Here is a 16,692-nt window from a genome sequence, read left to right on the forward strand (position 1 = left end):
TAGATTATGGAGGATTTTAAATGTTCTTTGAATATTCAATATGCTTGCCTAGCATTACCCTTCCTGCAAGTTGTTGACCAAAGCAAATCGTTAAAAGCAAAGATGTCATAGAATATGGAGGATTTTGAATTTTTTGCTTTGAATCTTGACAGGTCTCAACTATGAAGTGTGGCCTATTGCCGATCAGTCAAGATGCCTTGATTTGTGGTGAGATCTCTATACTATGACTACACGGAGATCGTGGTCAAGGAGGAACAGAAGGATCAAATCATCAGGGCCCCTGGACCCAAAAACAAGATCAAAATTCTTGCATAACCATGTATCGTCTGCTGTGGTGGGTCCATAGAGGAGGCGTACTTCCTAGCCCTCAACTGTGTAGCAGCATGTGAGATACAGGTAAAGAATTAGCTGGACTTGGTCCAACTTGGTCGGATTGCTTGTAAAACTTAGCAGTGTGAGGCCAAATGTTTTCTGGTTATGTTACAGTTTGTTCATTCTCCTCTATTTCAGAATATTTTGGAGACCTGTGAAAGTTACAGAGTTTTCCTTTTTTAAGCTGTTTTTTAAAGAGCCGGGAATGGGTAAGGGGGGGGGGGAGGGGGTTAGGGTTGAAAATGGACAAGATTAGTCAACTCGAAACACAAAGTAAATGGTATGGATTGAGTTAATCTTTGTTATGACCCTCTCCTCTGAGAAAAGTTATCTGAAATTTTCAAACTGTTTCCAAGCAATATAATCAATTTGGAATTTTTATTGTCTTGGGAATGATTGTATCTCCTAGCCTACACGGAACTTGATTTTGCCATTAGCATAGTCTACTTCTGTATCAATATGTAGTCATTACACTCTCCTCAACTCTCTCCACCCCCCAAGATTCCGCTTCTGTACAAACTTTTGTTTGCTATTTCCTGAGTCAAACTAGGCTCTGAGTAACAGCAGAAAGCCACCTGCAATAGCAAAGCCTGCTCCATGAAATGAAAAGAAAATAACAGCGGTTGAAAAAGTATGTTTGACTGGAATAATTGCTAGTCTTGATGCGACTTGCAGACTCCAAATTGGATTTATGGATTTGGATTAAGGCATAGTAGGGGATGTTTGCTTTCTAACATGTATGTGCACTAATAATGTTGACATTCAGCGATAAAGTTCCCATAATATTCTTTTTGATGTCTGACCTCAAGGGCAAGGTTACCCACCTGGGAGATGTGTATATCCTGAAGGTTCAGCAACACACTTTACTAGTGGGTTAGGATTTCAAGTGGTGGGGGAAGTGGGGGGTGTTGATGGGCAGGAATGGGAGTACTTGGTTCTCTCTTCTCCATGTAGCATCAAGAGTTGGTTGTCTGGGTTTTATCAACCTACAATTTTCTCAATCGGTGTGTGTGTGTGGTTTTTTTTGTCGAGTCTTGGTAACAAACAATGGTCGTTACAAAGCGGATTATCTGCTTTCTAATAAAGTTACCCTTACCTAACACGAATATAGTCGATAAGTATTCAAAAAGTATTCAAAGATTTCCTTAGTATTCAGAAAATTTACCATATAATACACAGTACAAAATAAGTATTCCAAAACTAATACGAATAACTATAAGCCTTCGTCAGAGCCAAAATATGTAAATGAGTGAAGTATTCGAATACCTGTTAGGTATTCAAATAGGTATTCGAATAGGTATTCGAGTAGATTTGGAATAGCTATTTGAATACTTAGCTCATTTACATATGGGTGTGGGGAAGTAGGGGGGGTTAAATGCCACCCTGAATATTTAAAATATGCAAAATTCTTAAAACCACAGAAAGATCAAATGTAAGAGAGGATTAAGATGTCTTACTTTACTTTTCATATAGCAGAAGGGACAGAGGTGATCAGGCTAATTAGCCATGTGAAGTTGCACCTCTTTGGGCATGGGTTGGAGGGGGAGAAATACACCAAGGGTTTCGTACAGAAATATTGCATAATATTGCCTTCACCTGGTGGTAATTAGAATTGAATGAAAAGTGTAGTACGTTAAATGCTACTTCACAAAATTGATTGATCTTTTAGCTTTTAGTTCAGGCTTCGTCTCTGAAATGCTCTCTCAACCGATTCTCCATTCAGTGATAAAAGGACATCTGGATTCAACTTTAAGTCTCTGCTTGTTTGTTTGTTTCTGTCCTCTCTAAATATGAAAGTCTCAATATCTGTCCCATCGATGTTTTGCCATGCCAAGCATCATATATTTAAGGACTAATTGCACCCATTTTGACGGTGCTGAAGTAAAACTCATTAAAGTGTTTTTAGGGAACTATCCAGTAGCTACTTGACCCGACTGTCAACTTATTTTCTATGGTTTCAATTTTTTCTTTAAATCCATTGGGATATGGGTATTTTGAGTTTTTCATATGACGTAAACACAAACAAAAATGTTGGTCATGAATAGCACACAGCCTCTGTTTTTACTTACATTTCAAAACTGAGTAAATTGGTTGGTTTTATAACTTGCCTCGTAGTTGTGTTCTGATGAATATCCTTCATTGTTTGTACTTTCTTTCATGTGATATTTAGGTATAAAGCCCCATTATGCCTTCCATTATAAACACGAACAAACTGTTCCCTAACCCTATTTTGGTACCATTGTGTAGTTAATAAGCAGACAATCTTGTAGGTGCATTGTTTGCCAAATATTTTTGGCCGAATCTCAGAGAACGAGCGAGAATAGAAACCTCCAAAACATTATTATTCAGACCGTCCAGATGGAATGCATAGTGGGACTTAAACATCAAAGGACAAGATGTACAGTGACCTTTGAGTTAATGTTATATATTCTTTGATGGTATGATATTCCTTTTATTACCCTTATATTTCTTACATCATGGTGAAGCATGTAAAACCTACCTTTATAATCCCCCACCGATTTCATACACAGTGTATCAAAGACTGGAACAGTATGATCTATCTCTTTTAACTGTTTCCATTCATTTAGAAGATAGTACAGTATTCAAATGGTGGCCTTTACTGTAGAGTTGTTTACTCTGTTGTTCACTCTGATAGTTGAGTATAATTAAGTGACATAATATATGCTGCAAGACACTTGGGGCGATATTTTATGAAGGAAGTACGTTCCTTTGTAGCTACTTGTTCTGTTTGCTATATGATCTAACTGTTAACAATGAATTATTTGACAACCTGTAGGCTTTATTTTCACACTCAAATGAGTACTTATTAATGATTACCCACATTGTTGATTATTATAGATGTGATTGAACACACAATATCACAACCTAATTAAAAGGCTTGTATTAGTATACATCTCTCTCCAGAGGCTCCAGTTCACTGTACTTTCATCAAGGGATGTCATTTTCTTATCATGTTTTCAGTTTTAGTACTCTTATCTTTTATGTTACTGTTTAATTATCATTCAATTATGGTGTGTATGTATGCTGTTGATAAATAAAAAGGATTCCAGCTTCCACGGAGTGGTAAAATAAATGGCTGTCCTTTGAGTTTCTTATAAAGCTAAGATTTATATCAAAGCTGTAACATTATGTAAATGTGGTTTTCTGTTTCTTAATCTTGGCGTCCAATTGCACTACACATCCAACAAGTGCAGATACCCCCCCCCCCCACTCCAAAGATAAGAATGGGGTTACACGGCCCTTGTAATAATAATAATGAGCAGTTATTTTTACAAAGCTTAACCAAACACAAATGTGGGAGACGCCCGCACAGGCGTATGGATCACAACTTACACTACGAGTGGCTTCCAATTCAATATTTTATATAAAATTTAGAAACTCATTTCAGATGGGAAAACTGTAGACTGCTCTTGGATGATAAACCCACCTTACATAGAACCTCCTGATTGCCAAACCTCATTGCTTCAAATGTCATTGCCTTTATCCACTCGATCACAGCAGAGGGAGGAGGGGGGGCACCTAAGATACAGTTACAGCAACTTAAGTAGATATAACTATTGATTCTATTAAAATTTAGCAAACCTCTACTTTACCCAACCTCTACTTCAAAACATGCATAAGGAACAGATGCTCTAGAACTCTGCACAAAAAGGTAAGACTGTACTTTAAGAACAAAACCTCTACATGGATCACAGAAACAGTGAATTTCATTTAATACCTTCATTTATATTGGAGAATGTGTTAAAAATTCAGACAATTTATCTAAAAAATCTCAAATGTGACATTTTATCACAAAATTCAAGCAGTTTTTGCCAAAATTTGTATATGAAAATGTTAATGCAGCTAGCTAAACAATTTTAGGCTGACATTTTTATGTCTAGATTCGCCCCAAGAATCCCCCTCAAAAAGTGTAAATTATTATCTTTAGAATGTCTGTCCCATGGATACGCCAGACCTACACCCTCGCGCCCCCCCCCCCCCCGGGTGATCATGACAGTAGGCCTACTGTCCCGCCTAGGTCTAATGCCAGACCAACTCAATCTTGACCAACATGTTTAATGACCTTAGGCCTATGTTATGAGACCATTTGAATTGTTTCGTTGTAAATGTAATGATTTCAAATGGATATGCATCTAGCATGTCATTGCTAGTTTTTTTTTTTTTTTTCAATTAATACGTTGATATATTATGCGGTGTTTGTCCCACATGGCTTGCCATAGACGCACACGGTCGTGGTCAAAGGGCAACGGAGCGCGAATTATGATCTGTATATAAAGCTCACGAAAGGTTACACGAGCAGTGCAGTTCGCTTCCTGGCAGCCGTTGGCTAACAATTCATACGTAATTGTAATTTGTAGCCTATTCTGTATGGGGGGTAACTGCCAAAGAATGTGAATGGCAGATATATTCGCCAGCTCGAAGGTTGTGTATTAGTTTTGTGGAGCAAGTTAGTACTTGACATTGTTTGAGTCAGCGAGCGTGAGAAATTACGCTAGCCTATCATATAATAGTATCGCTTAGGCCTAACGATAGGCTAGCTCACGTAGGCACTGGCGTCTATACTAGTTGGAATGCTAATCTAGGCCTAATATGATATTCACTAGACAATTAACGTAAGTAAAGTAGGTCACTTTATATCTTCCGACAAAATACTAGACCTAGCTGGTTGGGCCTAATTACTTTTCTGGTTAAGGCTAGTAGTTAGGCTAGGCCTAACTTAATTAGCCTAGGCCTAGATGTCTTTAAATTCCTACCAGAGTAGCCTACCATAGCCTAGGCTATGCCATCTAGCACTTAACACTAACAGTAACACATCCTCAAGAAACTAACTCGCAGCCGGACAAATAAGCTTAGGATGAAAGCTCTCTCTCTTTCCTTTTTTTTCCATCATGACAGGCAAGGCCGTTGGTTTCTTCTCCAACTTTCAAGAATGAAAACAATAGTTTCCTCCCTGAAATTATTTTTAGGGGTTGAAACCAACGTTTTTCAGGCAGGCATGGGGTAATCAGTAATCATAATCGATTACAATCGATTACCATTTTTGAAGTAATCGTAATCGATTACTTTTGTGAAAATTACAAAGTAATCTTAATCGTAATCAATTACAAGGGCAAAGTATATAATCGTATTACATTTAAAATTACAGTGAAATTTGAATGAGAAGGGCAAAATTAGTAGAAATGATTAAAACTAATTCTTACGATTGGCTTTTAATGTGACCAAAGAAGTGTTCCTGCATCTAGAATTCTCTAGCACAATAAACATAAATTACTGGGGATTTGATCGCCATATTCAAGGATTTTTATCACCTGAATTATTCTGTTCAATAAGAAATCACTGCAAATTAGGTATTTTGGTGGATCAGAATTTGCTTTACCAGAGTTGACCACTTTTTGATGGAAATAATTTACTTTTACTTTGGCCTTCCATGTCCCATGTACTGTGGAATGCCCCATTTCAAAGCTGTTTAGTTTTATTTTGGTGTTATAATGTAAAAGAGTTTTTAGTTTTGCTGCTATGCAGAAATTATTAGTTTACAAAATATAGTGTTGCATGAAAATCTTCATTTGTTTTACTTTAGTATTTGTCTGTTTACTCTTTGTCTGTTTAAATTGTATTTTTTACTGGACTTATGGGTTACACATCTGAAACGTGTTAAGGCATAAATGTGTAATGCCTGGTAGGAATTGTAGATATATTTCCACAATTTTGTCCGTATGTACTGTAAATGCCCTTCCTTTCCCCTATTTCATTGCCCTATTTCATTGCCCTATTTCCCGGCAGAGAGTTATATTAAACAGATATGCAGAGGATTGTGCAAGTAACCACAATGTAATCAGTATTGTAATCACGAATACATTACAATGTAATCATATCGATTACTTCAACTTTAGGCTGTAATCGTAATCATAATCATACATTCTCAAGTAATCGTAATCGTAATCGATTCAGATGTAATCGCCCCAAGCCTGTTTTCAGGGGAGGAAAGAAAGACGGCTTGGCTGTGGAAAGAATTAATTTAGGTAGTGAAGCAACTGTACGTAGTAAATGTGTCTTGTGATTTAGGACAGTTTGGTGAAAGAAAGGAACATATTTCAAAGAGACACTTGTACTTGTAGTAATTGAAGAAACTGGTAAATAGGAGAACAAGGAGAGGAACCAAGGAGGGCATACCTACTGTATAGGCTAAATTGTCTATGTTATTTCATTCTCACAATGAATGCCATACAAGCAAACAACCCATTACCACTATGAATTCCACGCATGTAAATTACCCCATGTTGGCATACAATCCTATGCAAACAATCCGGCCTATTCACAAACATTTTTTATCTTCCAATCACTGAACAGTTACACAAGGAAGATATACCTGGTCACATTTTCTATTTTCATACTATCACAACTTTCTTTAGCTTACTCTACAAGAATATGCAGTCAGAGCCTACAGAACAACAGTCTCCTCCCTTGAAAATCGTATGTTAGTTTCCTTAAACATGTTATTTTTCACCCTTAACTTTACCTTTCTCCCTTTAAATCTTTTCTTACAGTTATTCCACTTACAACATCTATTCTTTCCATATAGCCTAGCCAATATGCCTCCCATGTAAAACCTTAGTTAACTCCCCTGGAAATGTTAGTTTCCAGTGAAATCTCCCCTATGATGTAGGGGAGGTAAGTTACTCAACTTTTAAGTGGGAGGAAAATAACGTTGTTAGGGAAGGGAACAAATGGCCCCAGGCTAGGCCTATCACCAAATGAAAATGGGAAACCTAGGCTAGCCTACCAAAGCGAAGGCTAGATAGAAATGAGGACGAACTAGCCTACTGTATCCTAGGCTTCTTATACAAGCAACGGTACTTTGTAAAATGAAATTCTCAAGCAATTAGGCCTAGCTCTGTGGTCTAATTGATGTTAGTGATGGTTCAAGTATGGAGAAAACTCCATGAAAGCTGATGTTACCTAGCATAGGCAACTAAATTGATATACAGTACATGTATTAATTTGATCAACTAGCATAATTTTGACCTGAAGCTAGGCTTAACAGTATTGGTCCAACTCTCGGCATATCAGATCATAGCCTTCTTTTGATGCCTAAGGCATGATTTTATGGTCTGCAGAACTGTTTCACTGAAACTTTGATTATTATTAAACCGAATTCAAACTTTGCTAAGTCAACCTCTCATTGTTGAGTAATTGTCTTTAATTTGGTTTTTAATTTGAAAACATTGATTGAAAGTTGTGAGGAACACAACTCATGGTAAACACATATTAAGAGTATTGAGAGATAAGTACAAGATATAGTATCTCTGTCCTTGTTGATATAGAATATTATTACACAGGTGCTGGAAGTCATGGAAGCACATGAGGGTTTACCATGAACATACTAATATGTTGTTGGTACTTGTGTATTGGCTTAAAAGCCAGTTTTCATCTTTGCTAAGTGTACATGTTGTAGCTTAAGTGTCGGTCCTTATTTCACTTGTCAAGTTTCTCGTTTCAAGAATGATGCTTATTTCAGACATTTTTCAATTTTCCAGTTCCTCATGAATGTGCTTGCTAGGTTTGTTTAAACTAGTACATGCTCTCCAAATTGTTTGGCTGATGAAATGTTCTCAAATTGTGTTGAATTCATTCCTTTCAATCAGCTTGACCATTATAGTGAACAATATACATCAAAGGAAGTTTTGGCATTTTACGAAGTACTCCATAGGTTTGATAGCAATGTCTAGTAAGGTTCATTAAAGAGTCATATTGCAAGTATTAAAAATAAACAGGCACTTAGTAACAAAAAGAGGTACAGTTTATTCATGTTTGTAAACATTCATCAAAAAGGTATCTGCATACGCAAACTGGAAGATATCTTATGTAAAACTACTTTAAAAAAAAAAAACTAAAATTTATTTCACACCAAAGGTATATATATACTGTACATATTGCTTTGATATTTGTCTTTACAGCATTGCATTGGCCACACTGATTCACAAGGAGACTCCATGAACTGTGACTGTAACATCCTGCTGGAGGTCTGAGACATTGAAGATTCTGTAATGCTTCCGTTTGGGTATGCAGTTTATATAAATATTTAAGCTCTGGTATTTGTTACGTTTATTTCTGCCATTAAACCACAATCATATACATTTGTTTATACATAGTTATATCAATGAGGCAGCAGTCAGGGTTGTTTAGGTAGTCAGGGGGAGGGAGGGGAGGAAGGGAGGAGTGTATAAAAATGAGTCTAGTTGCAATGTCTATCTGCTTTCCAATATATTAAATCTTCTTATCTTTTACAATACTGTCTCAGGTGAAAGAAGAAGATGAAGAAAATTGAAGGAAAATTGTGAGTCTTGGATGTCTGTAATGAAGCTGGATCAGGTTTAGAACAAGTGGTTGAAAGATCATAAACTCCACCAAATACAAGAAGATCCTTCAAGCCTGTCCTCTACAGAGAGATCTGGAAGTATTATCTGGAGGTGATTTAACAGAAATTGGAGAAAAATTAAGATTCAAGGAAAACATCAGTGTGAGCCAGTATCATGAACATCAGTCTTGTCCTCTCAACAGTTGATTGTTGTCAAGATCATTTCTAAATGTATGAGACACAGTGCCTTAGCCTGCTGGAACCAGTCGGTATTTGGTGTGGTCTGTTTTTGTGCTAACTGTACGAGACACAGTGCCTTAGCCTATTGAAAAAGGTAATTGTTGTGGTGTGTTTTTGTGCTAATTGTATGAGACACGGTGCCTTAGCCTGTTGGAACCAGTTGGTATTTGGTGTTGTCTGTTTTTGTGCTAAGTGTACAAGACACAGTGCCTTCGCCTGTTGGAACCAGTCGGTATTTGATGTTGTTTTTTTGTGCTATTCTTACAGAAAGGCTGAACATGTTCCATGATATAGTTTGTACAGAGTGACACATTCCACTCATTCCAAGCAACCATGACAACATCAAAATGAAGCTAATTGGTTTCTTAGTTTATTGGCATGAGATGCTAATTAATGTAGTCTGTTTTTGTGCTAAATTATTGAGACAAGGTGCCTTAGTTGATTGGTATTAGTTTTTAATTAGAAATGTAGGAGACATTTTTGTGCTAAATGTATAAGACCTCAGCCTTAGCCTATTGGAACCAGTCGGTAATTGGTGTGGTGTGTTTGTATTAAATTGATAAGTTCTGCCTTAGTTTATTGATATGAGTTGCTAATTAGTGTGGTCTGTTTTGTGCTAAATTAATGAAACCTGTTGCCTTAGTTTGTTGGAATGAATTTGTAATAAGTATTTTGGTTGTCTAAAATTAATAAGACATTGTACCTTGTTTGATGGAACGAGTTGGTATTTAGTGAGGTCTTTTTTGAGAGTTGTTCAAACCAGTGTCCAATAACTTTGATCTGACCATAAAATTTCATTTCTTTCACAAATTGCCCCTCTAGAAGAGTATACATGTTTTGTCTCACGGCTGACAGTTTGGTTTTTAACAGGGTTTGACTTCTTTACTTTTGCTGTTACTTTGAAGAAAAGTGACTAATTTGTTTTGTATTCCTCTCCTTTCATCAGAGATCTGTGGCCTATATTGCTCAACAAGCTTGGATCCAAAATGATACTGTGAGAGAAAACGTTCTGTTTGGTAAAGATCTCAACTCCACCAAATACGAGAAGATCCTTCAAGCTTGTCCTCTACAGAGATATCTGGAAGTGTTATCTGGAGGTGATTTAACAGAAATTGGAGAAAAATTAAGTTTCAAGGGAAACATCAGTGTAAGCCAGTATCATGAACATCAGTCTTGTCCTCTCAACAGTTGCTTGTCAAGATCAGTGCTAAATGTACGAGACACGGTGCCTTAGCCTGTTGGAACCAGTCGGTACTTTGGTGTGGTCTGTTTCGTGATAAATTAAAGAGACATTGTGCCTTAGTTTGGTGGAATGAGTAGCTAATTAGTGTGGTCTGTTTGTGCTAAATTGAAGAGGAGTACTGTGATAATTTGTTGGTAGTTAGTGTGGTGTGTTTGTATTAAATTTATAAGTTTTGCCTTAGTTTATTGAAATGATTTGCTAACTAGTGTGGTCTGTTTTGTGCTAAATTAATGAGACCTGGTGCCTTAGTTTGTTGGAATCATTTTGTAATTAGTAATTTGGTTGTCTTAAATTGATGGTTGTTGCCATAGATTGTTGGAAAGAGTTGCCAATTAGTGTGGTTTGGGTTGTGGTAAATTAAAAAGACAGTTGATTGTTGTCAAGATCAGAGAACTCAAAGATGAGCTGATTTGATGGAAAAACACCAGCTAAGCTGGAAAGCTGCAATATACAGTCAAGGTTAGTCATAAGAAAGAAAGGTTCATAAATATGTAATATATACTTAATTATGTTTCCACCAGTAAAGTTTCAATCACAGCCTAATATTTGTTGAAATTAGTTGCTAATTAGTGTTTAATGTTTTGTGCTAAATGTACGAGACTTACTTTGAAGAAACCTGGCTAATTTCTTTTGCATTCCTCTCCTTTCCTTAGGGTTCTGTGGATTATGTTGGTCAACAGTTAGCTTTTTGACATAGCGCCACCCCATCATCCTTCACTCTATGACTTACTCGCCATTTACAAAACGTATGCGTCCTTGGATACCAACACAACGCTGCCGAGTACACTTTCGATTCATAGTGTGTCTCTTCAAAAGGAGTTCCTATTCTTTCCGTCCGCCGTCTTAGGCTGGAGACTATTTCTTTCTGGTAAGTGAAGTTTATGATCAATTTCATTGTATAGAAGCCATTTAAAACCCATAAGGAGGGGCTGTTTTGCCAATATGACAACCCCTTACCCACCTATAACCGCCCCCCTAGTCAAAAACCTAAACCTCTCTGATTTTGACATAGACATTAATGACTGGATCCCTGTACAAAAATAGCAGAAAAAGACAACGTCCAATCTACGTTGAAATAAACCCATCTCCTAACTCCAAACCAACCACCAAAAAGTCCGCTCAAACAATCATTGTATCAGGAATCTTACCAGAACTATCAAAAAACCCAATAAACACTTGCTAAACTAATCAATGAAGAAAAACCAAATGCCATGATCTCAAATATAAACCGTCTTCGTAGTAATGACATCCTAATCACCCCCATGACCCTAAATCTGCAAATATCCTCCTGAAACCATGGACTCAAAAGACTAAAGTAGGCAACCCCAAACCAAGAATCCCCAAAAAAGTATGACAAAGAAACTTCTCCGTAGTAGCCTTTGGCATAAACCCTGAAATTCAAATCAAAGATATTGAACAAGAACTCAAAGACCAAGAATACACCCCAATACAAACCTAAAAGACTCATTAGTCATGCCACAAACAATACAACTTGGAAAGTAAAAATGACGTTTGAAGAACAAGAGCCTCAATAATCCCTAATCAAACAAGGTTTCTACTTAGGATACTCTAAACACAAAACAGAAGAATACCACGAACCCCCCCCAAATCACTCAATGTTTCAAATGTCAACTTTTTGGACACACCCACCATTCTTGCAAAAATCAAGCCAGATGTCTCAGATGTGGCAAAAACCACAGAGTTAAAGACTGTCCCAAACCAAAAGAAAACCCAAAATGTGCCAATTGCTCAGGGACTCATGTCGCCCTTTACAAAGGATGCCCAAAATTTAAAGAAGCTAAAACTGAAAATAATAACAAACAACAAGAACAAAGAACCTATGCGAATGTAACCAATTTTACCCCTAAAATTGAAATAACAAATAAAATCGTCACTGAAAAAAAACTTAATATCGCAACCTTTGTAATTGAATTAGTACAATACACCTTCCAAAAAGCCAACATTAATATTAAATCTGACGACCTTGCCAGTTACGCCACCGTGTTAGCACTAAAACACCTTAACTTAACTAAACTTAAATATCCCAGAAACTGTAATTATGGAACGTCTCCACCATCCTTCAATATTTAGCCCTCCTCAATCACCTACATGACAAGCACACTCCCTCCTTCGGTCAAGTTCCTCCACCTAAACATCAACAGTATCCTTCCAAAATTAAGCCTCCTACTTACTATATTCGCCAACCACTCCCAGATATCATTTCGTTAAACGAAACTAAACTAAATAAAAATTCCCACCTTAGCATCCCTGGTTACCAAACTTTCAGACATGATATCTCTCCCTCTATGGGAGGAGTACTTATTGCTGACAAAAACAACCTCAAAGCCACCCTCCTCCCAAACAAACCCAAGCAATTGAAATTGTTCTCGAAAGAGACAAACCTCTCCACATTATTAGCTATTATAGTCCCCAAATGAGCCCATATCCACAATCAAAAAAAGTTCTAATAAAAATACAATACTACTAGGAGATTTAAATGCCCACCACATCATTTTTGGTAGCACCAAAATATCTGAAAAAGGCATATCCCTCTTAGAAATATGTGATAAACACAACTTAACAATAATTAACCAAAATACCAAAACTAGGATAAACCCAATAAACAATAATACTGAACTACTTGACTACGCCATAACCTCAAACCACCTTGCAACTAAAACTCATTCGATTCAAATCCTAGAAGATGACCTAATCAGTGACCATTTTCCACTCCTTCTTGAGCTAGACATAAACCTCAGTCGCATCCAAAATAACGAATTAACGTATAATTACAATAAAACAGACTGGACATCATTTAAAAAGGGATCATAACAAACAACACTATTGCCAATTACCACAACAACAAGCTAAATTACATCGGCATATATTGTGACAGCATTGCCCAACATATCTTTAATACCTTCAAACAACACTGCCCATTAAAAACAGAACAGAAATCCCAAACTAAATAGGAATATTCTAACACTAAATAACTCAGACGTTGCCTACATAGAACCTATGTGATCTCCCCAGATCCAACTCTAAAAACCTAAATTAACCAACCTAAAAAACAAATAAATAGACAAATATCGGCGGTCGACCAAAACCGAATCCAAAACAAATGCGATTCAATCATTAATGACAAAAACCCAAAACACTTTTGGAAAAATTAAAAAAATATCATAAACCCATTACAACCCAAACACAGGTAATACAGACCAATGCCTTAGAGATAAAGTAGGTAACCTCATCACAAAATTTTAAGACCAAATAAAGCTTAGTGAATCATACTTGAAAACTATATTCAATATCTTAGATGGCCCTCCATACGATAACAGATTCCAACACAAAATAGACCGTACAATTATCTGTAATGCAACCAGCTTTATCCCCAACTTCTAAGGATGTCTCAACAAAAACATCCATCTACTCAAAGAAATAGATATAAATGATTGGTATAGTGCCACTGAATATGCAAAAATTCCTCCTCCTCTGGTCTTGACAACATAAATGACCTAATGCTAAAAGATTCCCCTCAGTCGGCCTCCGATATTCATTAACTCTCATATTTTCCCATTATTTAACAAACTCCTTAGACTGGGTCATTTCCCAACCCTGTGGAAATCCGCCAACATGATTTTAATACCGAAACTAAGTAAAGACACAACAAAATTCAAAACTATCAACCAATTAGTCTCCTACCAGCCTTAGGTAAGATTTTCGAAAGAATTATAGATAACAGCACCAGAAACCACCTTGAGCAAATTAATCACTTTTCCCGTATCAATCAGGCTAATTCCGCGCACACAAATCTACAATAAACCAACTTTCCACCTTTCCAAAGAAATTCGCATCGGCTTCATAAAAAAACATGATACCACTGCCCTCTTCCTTGATGCCGAAAAGGCGTTCGACAAAACTTGGCACAACGGCATAAGAATTTAACTACTTAACTTTAATCTCCCCTCCAATTACACCAGACTTCTTTCCTCTTTCTTTAGTGAGCGCAATGCCAAAATATGCTACAAAAACCAACAATCAAAACCAATTCCACTTGGTGCAGGTACTCCACAGGGCGCTGTTCTCAGCCCCCTCCCCTGCACCCTATTTGTTAATGATTTGAACATCCCCCGTCTATCTGAATGCAACTATAGTCAGTACACTGACGACATAGCCATTTGGAGCACCAGTAAAAATATCTATATGACGGAACTAAATATTAAAAGAGCAATTTCACATCTCAAAAATTGGTGCTCGATGTGGAGAACAAAAATATATCCCTCAAAATCTAACCTAGCCAATTTCTCCATAATAAACTCAAAATACCATAACCATATTTCCAAAATTAATCTTTTCAACACCTCAATCACTGCTACTCCTAATGCAACCATCCTTGGTACCACTTTCGATAGCAAATTATGGTTTAATCTACTTTGTAACAGAACTGCAGGACGCTGCTGGTTCCAACTTAAATCCATTCAAATCCTCTCACACAAATATAACTTCCCTCCGAAAACAATTATCCAAATCTATAAATCCAAAGTAAAACCGATTCTCAGTTACGGGAGAATCTCCCTGCTTACCATCTCTAATCCCAATAAACAAATTTTAAACAGAATCCACACCACAGCTTATCGACTCGCACTCAAAATCCCTACCTATATTGCTACTTTGTACGTTCTCCGTGCAGGAAACACAAAATCTACTTTTACCCGACTTGAAGAATTCAACACCAAGTTATACAAAAACAACCTCGAGAACGACCCTTTGATTGAAGACCTCCCCCTGAAATACAAAGTCGCAACAACTCACTACCCAAAAACCAAACCCTTTCTGTATTCACAATTGTTACTACTTAAAGTCTCATTCCATTAAAAAAATCCTTTCCTAAATGGGTCTAGGCCCAAGTATACTTATAAATACAGATTATATTGTTACCAAACAATAGAAACCACACAATAGAAACCACTCCGTCTCCACAATTCTCAGTACTTAAAAAATTCCTCTCCTTTAGAAATCCCTCCCTAATTGACTCTTCGACTCTGACCTCGGGTATGATTATGGCTATCCTGTCCTATGTGAATATATAAGACTTTATTTACCAGCAATTCCCTGACTGAACATAGACAACCTCTCCAAGAAAAAAAAAATGTCTATTCTATAAAAACAAACTTATTATCCTCCGTAGGACCTCTCGCCAGGTCGACCAGGGGTTAAACTCCTTTTGTTTTGATATCAACAACAACAAAAACAAAACTTTTACTCGAATTAAAAAAAAAGGTAACTAATTTCATTTATTTCATTTCATTTATTGGTTTTTGTTCTATTTTAACATAAGTATGACATATGACATAGAAAGAGATAAGAAACAAAACTTGTGAAAGGAAGTGTACTAGAAAACCCTATAGGGCTTGTCGGGTAGTGACACTCCCTAAAAACTTAATGTGGATGACATCATGATTAGATTTTGGTTTCATTTAATCAATAGGTGGAGGTAGAGGAATTGGAGACTCTTGCACAAGATATCAACGGCTTGAAGTACTCTGCTCAGGTGGCCTCCATTCTAGGTATGTACTTAATATAATAATAATCATAATAATATTCAATTTACTGTGTTTGGAAAGAAACTTTTTGCTGCTTTGGATGAAGATTAAGGATTCTTGTTTTTCAACAGGCAAAATGCAAGATGGACTATATATGAAAGGATGAATACCAAAAATTAAGAAAAGAAATTGGGTGGGGGGAGGGGAATCAGGCAGAGACCATCATGTTACTACCCTGTTAATTTTGTGTAGGACCCTGGCTAATTTAAAAGGAAGAAATCCCTTTAGTACCCTTGAGTTTCTGAAAGGGTTCTTCTTTGGGATAACGGTGGAGAGACATATCGATGTTCTCTTTTGGGTCTGATCGTCAGGAAAATGCAGATTAAACTGCCGTGTCCATTTGGAACCTGGGAATTGAACCCTGCTACTGGAACAAATGTATTCCATCAGAGCATAGACAATGATTCAGAGAAATATGGCCTTTATATTAATAATCTGTTGTTTTCTTTCCCAAATTTTTCTCTTTGGTTAAACAATGAGTGAAAAGATTCATTCGGTTGGAAGCAGCACCGTCCCTTTTCACACCTTTTTTTTTTGGGGGGGGGGAGGAAGAGACCTATTAGCCCTTAGGGCCGTGGTTTTCAACCTTGGGCTCGCGGGCCCAAATGGGCCCGCGAAGCCGATTTTGTGGGCTCGCGAGCATTGCCCCAGTAATGATTAAAAATTGTGGCATTTTTGGGGGCTGGTGGCGAAGGCACATGATGATGTTTCTTAGGAAGCCTCTTCGATGAAACCTTGTACAACGGGTAAAATTTACTCAACCCTAACCCTATAAGACTAGTATAAGAGAATTCGGTGACTCCCACCAACCACTGCACACTACGTATTTACCAAGGTTATGATGTGTGGAAGCC

At 37.0% G+C, this 16,692-nt stretch overlaps 1 long non-coding RNA gene across 38 annotated transcripts in view; it reads left to right on the plus strand.

Moving 5' to 3' along the window:
- LOC139961418 (uncharacterized) overlaps positions 1-16,692 on the plus strand; it is a 39,864-nt gene that overhangs the window by 21,523 nt on the left and 1,649 nt on the right. For 29 of the 38 annotated variants that reach the window (XR_011790844.1, XR_011790843.1, XR_011790840.1 and 26 more), the window contains 6 exons: positions 153-4,840; positions 8,352-8,455; positions 8,696-8,864; positions 9,939-10,089; positions 10,889-11,103; positions 15,724-15,802. This is a non-coding gene — a long non-coding RNA (uncharacterized lncRNA). Of the gene's footprint in view, positions 1-152; positions 4,873-6,806; positions 6,868-8,351; positions 8,456-8,695; positions 8,865-9,938; positions 10,206-10,888; positions 11,104-15,423; positions 15,516-15,723; positions 15,803-16,692 lie in introns of all 38 variants that reach the window. The other 9 variants (XR_011790860.1, XR_011790878.1, XR_011790862.1 and 6 more) reach the window with 9 other exon arrangements.

The sequence above is a fragment of the Apostichopus japonicus genome, chromosome 20, assembly GCF_037975245.1.
Source record: "Apostichopus japonicus isolate 1M-3 chromosome 20, ASM3797524v1, whole genome shotgun sequence".
Classification (NCBI taxonomy): domain Eukaryota; kingdom Metazoa; phylum Echinodermata; class Holothuroidea; order Aspidochirotida; family Stichopodidae; genus Apostichopus; species Apostichopus japonicus.